Genomic DNA, 6,378 nt, shown 5'->3' on the forward strand with positions numbered 1-6,378 from the left:
ACATGGGGCGATTTTGTCAAAAGCGACTTCATTGAACTTGTAAGGTTGTGGGTTTTAAGCGAGACCGTTGTGACTCTCTCACTACCTAGAAATCAAACCATTGACGAATATTGATTTGATGTATTTTATTCAAGGAAAAATTGGGAATCTCTTTATGATAGGATCATGATCGTTTTAAAATTAACAAAACCATAAAGTTAATATTAAGTTGATCGGATGCCTTCCAATGAGTCCAATGCATTAACCCCTATATCGAAAAGGAGTGGGTTCGCCAAAGTGAAGTACTTCTATCTATCGTGGGAGATGTGTTGAAGTTTATTGATATTTTTTTACTATTGGGTTTGACTTAACTAAGTTACCACAATAGGATTGTGAACTTAGAGGCATAGAGTTTGGCGAGATTTATAAGATAAATATGAACAAATATTGTTCCACCAAGCTATCCAAGAGTTATATAGTTGATATAATTGACAAATGTTGTCTACCTAAATAATCATGTTTTAGGAGAAAAGCCAAAGCTGACCTAACACATGGTGAAATAAGGATCTTGGCTCACTAGAAAGGATATAGAAGATATTTTTTCCGAATTTATAGTTAGGGCTATTGATTTGATAAAAATAGTGGAAGATATATATTATGAATTTATATATATGAATAATCACTTGAACATAATTTAATGATCATCTGTAGACTAAGTCATTTTGTGCACTTTAATATTGTAGATATCAAATGACAAATAACACAAATAACTTCTCTATGTAATAGTCCTTGAGAATGACAAGCTGACATGAAATAATTTCCTCGATTGACATGGGAACTTGAGGATTATCCTCGGGTTCAAGGATGTCACGCAAACCCCTCCCTTATTTCTTCTAGCTGAGAATGAAACATGTGCAGAATAAAATGCTTACCAGAAGCAAATTAATTATGCAACTGATGTTTCATGTCTCATGCTTGTAATTATGAATGCTGAGCTTTAGAAGCAACAAGAGCATAATGATACTTATGATATGATTGAGCACCTTCAAAAGATGTTTGAAGGATAGGCTCGTCAGAAAAATTTGACAATAATAAGGCACCATACTTTTGCATTAATGGGAGAATTATATCCGGTTGGACCACATGTTCTAAATGTGATAGGCATATGTACCTTGATATTTTGGGTTTCAAGAATGGTCTAGAGACTCAACTTGATTTGATCAAACGATCGTTGAACAACATTTATGCTCAGTTTGTTAAGAACAAAAGGAATGAGATAGACTAAACACTCACTGAGTTGTTAAGTATGTTTAGAACTGCTGAAAAAACACGGTAAAGGCATGAATTATGTCCATATTGATGATGTACACATGGAATGCAAATGGGAAAGGAAAGTAGACACGCAAGATGAAGATTTGATCTTATTCAGTGTCAAACCAAAGTCCAATCCCAAAGGGCTTTTGAAGCCTAATAGTGGTGTTGCTAAAGGAGATAATTGTCACTTCTGTGAAAATAACTGGATGAATGGAAGTTAAATTATCGAGCTTATTTGAAAGATCTAAATAAGAAGACTAGCAATGGTCAAACTTCAGGTATAGGGTTAGAATTGGAGCAAAAGTTGTTGCTCTAGTTGAAGGAACTCGATACCTAATTTTGCCCATAAGGCGAGATTGAGAACTTGATAAATTGTGATTATGTGCCTGCCTTTAGCGGATACATTAAGTCAATTTCTTGTCAGGACAAGAAAGGTTTTCATTTTAATTAAATAAACAATAGTTTTTTATTCTATTTCAATGATAAGACTTATAATGTTACATAATTAGTTAACAATTTATATGTTCTAAGTTGACTCAAATCAAACATTACCTCTAGCATTGTCGTTAAGCTATATTAATGAGAAACGCATTTCTGAGTTACATATAGATGAATACTTGGATAATTTTAATTTTGAATCATACGGAAGATGTGAACTTTGTCTCATTGGCAAAATGACTAAAGCTTCTTTTACCTGATCAGGTGAAAGGGACACCACATGATTAGGACTTATACATAATAATGTATGTGGTCGAATGTGTATGATGGCAAGGGGTGGCTTATACTACTTCATAACATTTGCTGATGATTTCAGTAGATATTGATATGTGTTTCTTATGATGAATAAATTTGATTCTTTTGAAATGTTCAAAGAATATAAGGCTAAAGTAGAAAAGCAAACAGAGGAAAGTATAAAAGTTCTACGATCAGATCATGGAGGAGAATACTTAAGCCTCAATTTCAAGAGTTTCTTGAAGGAGTGTGATAGTGTATCATAACTTACTCCTTCTGGAACACCTCAATGGAATAGAGCTTCTGAGAGGAGAAATCGTACATTGTTGGACATAGTGCGATCGATGATGAGTCAAGCGGATCTTCCATTCAGTTTCTGGGGTTATGCTCTAAAAACTGCTTCATATACACTTAACCAAATTCCGACTAAAGCGGTTCAAAATACTCTGTATGAGATATAGAGTGATGAATGTCATAGCATGTCATTTATGAAAATTTGGGGATGTGAAGCTTTTGTAAAACGTTTAGCCTCTGACAAGCTTGAACCAAAATTAGATAGATGTTATTTTGTGGGATATCCAAGTGAGACTAGGATATAGTTTTATAATCCTTTTGAGAACAAAGTGTTTGTTGCTCGGGCCGTTGTATTTTTTTTAAGGGAGAACTACTTTCTAAGAAAATCAGTGGGAGGATAATACATCTCGATGAAGATCGAGAACCACATGATAATATTGAACCAGAGTTGGAATAAGATCAGGATGTACATCAAAATGTTGAAAGTAATCATGTTTAGGAAATACAGGTTATTCGTAGATCTAGTAGGATTCACCATGAGTCCGGGAGAAATTATGGATTTCTTTTGACTCAAGATGGTGATGTGATGCTTACGGATAAGGATAAGCCTCACACCTACCAAGATGCTATGAACAGTCCAGACTCTGAGAGATGGCTGGAGGCCAATAAATCCGCGATGAAATCCTGTATCAAAATAAAGTATTAACTTTAGTTGATCCACTCGAAGGGGTAAAACCTATAGGGTGCAAATGGGTTTTCAAGAAGAAAACTGACATGGATGGTAAAGTATAGACCTATAAGACGCGACTAGTGGCAAAAAAAGCTTCAAACAAATTCATGGTATAGACTATGATGAGACTTTTTCACCAGTTATTGTGGTCAAGTCCATCGGGATTTTGCTAAAAATAGCTGCTTACTTTGACTATGAGGTTTGGCAAATGGATGTCAAAACTGTTTTTTTATATGGGAGCCTTGAAGAGGATGTATATATGATACAACCTGAGGGTTTTGTAGATCAAAAGTTTTCTAAGATAGTTTGTAATTGCTTTTATCTATTTATAGATTGAAGTAAGCCTCAAGGAGAATGAATATTCATTTTGATAAAATGGTCAAAGAGTTTGGCTTTATTCAAAATGAAGATGAACCATGTGTTTGCAAGAAGGTTAGTGGGAGCCAAGTGACATTCCTAGTATTATATGTAGATGACATATAACAAATAAGGAATGACATACCTTCTCTACAGGTTGTTAAGACTTGGTTGAAAAATAGTTTCTCGGTGAAAGACTTAGGCGATGCTACATTTATATTAGGGATCAAGATCTATAGAGATAGATTGAAAAGATTAATCGACCTAGTCGGAGTACATACATTGATAAAATATTGCATCATTTTAGGATGTAGGAGATATATTTCGATGTCTCATGGGATAGTGATCTCAAATGATAATTGCCCCCTAAATCATTAGATGATAAGGGTTGTTTGAGAAAGCTCCATATGCTTTAGCAATTGGATCTATAATATGTACAATGATATGTATTTATCCTGAAGTTTTGTATGCTTTGAGCATGACGAGCAGATACCAGTCTAATCCAGGTGAGGGTCACTGGATTATTTTCAACAATATTCTTAAGCACTTAAAGAGGACTAAAGAATTATTTTTAGTATATGGAGAAGATAGGGAACTGGTTGTAAAGGGTTACACTGATACTAGTTTCCTAACCTAATTTCTGGATAGACAAGGATAATTATGTGTCTATGTCTGGTTTGTGTTTTGCCTAAATATAAGTTATGTTAGCTGGAATGGTTCACATTAAGAACATTGATGATTCTATAATGGAAGCCGAATATATTGATACTTTTGAAACAGCCAAGGAGACTGTTTAGGCATGTCCTTAGTCGATATCACCTTATTAATGAGATTAATGATCAAGGAGATATAAATGTAAAGTGCGCAGTAATGATAGTGTTGTAGACCCACTGACTAAGGCTTTGTCGCAGCATAAGCATGATGATCATACTAGTTCCATGAGTATTAGATACATGGGTGATTGGCTCTAGTGCAAGTGGGAGATTGTTAGTGTTCGTGCCCTAGAGACAACACTATGATGTTTTAGTTTAAGACATTAGGATTATTAATGTTTATGTTCTTTCGATTATTCCCTTTATAGTTTATTAATTCTTAATTTACTGTGATATAAATGTTAGATTAATAAATATCCTTAAAATATGATATGCAATTCTATATCTCTAAGTACGTAACTTAGAAATGAGATTATGAGAATAGTATCAATATTCCTAAAGGTCCCTAGTCGAGTATTATTATTAAGGGACAATAATAATGCATTAAGACTGGTGTGTTTGTTGATTGATGATCACATCTCATTGATCATAGGTTTGATGATACTAAAGTCAAAAACACAGGCAGATGTATATGTACATGGTGTTGGACAGACCCAATGTGAGATTCTACATGTCTGTTGTGTCATAAGTAATTCTCACAGTGATAATAATGTAATGGTCCTTAGACCTGAAGTCATTATATATCTATACGATAATTAATATACATTGATTCTATTGAAAGTTATCCTTGACCGGGTAATGATAAAAGTGGACATTGGGTATATTATGAATCGTACGAGAAATATGAATGATCTAGATGGGATTTAACCCTCCTATTTTAGGAGTGATATTATTGGCCTCTTGTGTGAGCTAGACTATGAAATGCGTGGTCATGCTCAAATGTTGATTTGATATGATAGTCTACTCATTGATCAAGGAAACTTGGATTAAACTATGATGAGGATGACACATTACATGCCTCTAGTTTAATCTATAATATTTGGTTAAAGGGATTATATTACATTGTACATTATTCACAAAAGGTTTAATCGATCACAGATTTAATTATTATTACTTGGGTAGCAATGATGTATTACTAGATGCCGCTCATTGTTTATGATTTTAAATCAAATTTAAAATTCGTTGCCAACATAATAATAATCTATAGGTCACACACTAAGAATTCTTGAAGGATTATTTAATTTAAATTGGATTTAAATTATATTAAAGTAATTCGAATTATTTATAATATTAATTAAGTATGACTTAATTATTTAGATAAATATTGATATTCAAATTTACTAATATTAATTATGAAATTTATTTGTTAAATAATTAAGTGAGACTTAATTATGATACAAATAGGAATTTGGAATTAATAATAACTTCTAATTAGTTAAGAGTTATAATTCGTTTTTCTACTCTCTATATAATATCTCTTGTGTGGCTGATTTTGGGGGCAAGACTTTTACTAAAACCCTAGCCACCAAGAGAGAAGATGGAGAGAGCAAGAAGAAATGGGTTTGTGCTAGTACACATCCAATCCTTGAGTTCAAGCATTCGTGTGGATACTGATAGAGCATAGATCACGAGAGCGTGATGTGTGGTGATTGAACAAGCTTTGAATCTTCATTAGTCAACCAATTGGTAAAGCTTCTTAAGATAAACAATCTGATCTATGAATTAAATATATGTTTTTCGCATGGATCCTGCGGTGGGTTTCGAAAATTCTGATTTTTTACGTTTTTAATTACTGTTTCCATTGCGTTTATGTGCTCGAAAACCTTCAGGTTCTTGTATCCAGTTTAGTTTATTATTGATCGTCGATAGTGGCCTTCCTTATACAGATACTTTTGGGAATTTCTTACCCTTTCATTATCAGATTTACTTGATTTTACTTGGTGATACTATATATATATATTCTGGACTTGTTGAGCAATTCTGGCTCATACTTGTTGTTACTCACTTTTATCTTTCAGGAAAGCTTGAAAATGAAGCTTATTCACACCAGGGTAATAAAGAAGCGAGTGAAAAGGCGGGACCCTCTAGCACCAAGAGTGCTAATCCCAATTCAGGAAGAGAACTTTGAATTACCATATCATGTTTAGCTTGGATAGTTCTTGTGTATGTTTGAATAAAATTTAACTAGTTTTAAAACATGTTTAGACAGTTTGGTTTGTAATAAATAAAGATGTTTGTAAGATTTTGAATTTGGAAATG

Source organism: Apium graveolens, chromosome 2 (assembly GCF_009905375.1).
Source record: "Apium graveolens cultivar Ventura chromosome 2, ASM990537v1, whole genome shotgun sequence".
Classification (NCBI taxonomy): Eukaryota; Viridiplantae; Streptophyta; class Magnoliopsida; order Apiales; family Apiaceae; genus Apium; species Apium graveolens.